Here is a 681-nt window from a genome sequence, read left to right on the forward strand (position 1 = left end):
TTTATTCTTGAAAACATATCTATAAAATCATCATAATTATCACTTTAAAATCTTGAAAATTTCAAATACAGTAAAATTTTAAGCAATCTAATAAAATATGACTCAGAATTGAATTTATTTACTTGATTTCAATCAATGAAACTTTCATATTTTCACATAAGTTAAATAAAGGTATATATATATCACATAAGTAAAATAAAGGTATACATTTCTGGTAAGAGAAATATAGCTCAATCTCCCCTCCCCAAATCAAGTCCTTAGGAAAATTAATCACCATATAATTATGGTGGGGTCAAAGAATAATAATGTGATATAGGCCACAAATAAACTTCTTTTGAAGCTAAATCTGCAATAGTTACTTATGCTGTCCATCACCGTGAGGGCACAGTTACAGATTTATACACTTTTGTGCTTATACTTCCCTCATACAAAGTTCGGGAACCCATCCCTTCACCAGTGCCCATTCTCTACCACCAGTAAACCCAGCATCCCTCCCACCCTCCCCAATCCCATCTCCCCCAACCCCACCCTGCCACTGTGGCAGGGCATTCCCTTCTGCTCTCTCTCTCTAATTAGCTGTTGTGGTTTGCAATAAAGGTGTTGAGTGGCCACTGTGCTCAGTCTCTAGCCCTCATTCAGCCCGCAACTCCCTTCCCTCACATGGCCTTCGACTACATTATA

This window comes from Sorex araneus, chromosome 3 (genome assembly GCF_027595985.1).
Source record: "Sorex araneus isolate mSorAra2 chromosome 3, mSorAra2.pri, whole genome shotgun sequence".
NCBI lineage: Eukaryota > Metazoa > Chordata > Mammalia > Eulipotyphla > Soricidae > Sorex > Sorex araneus.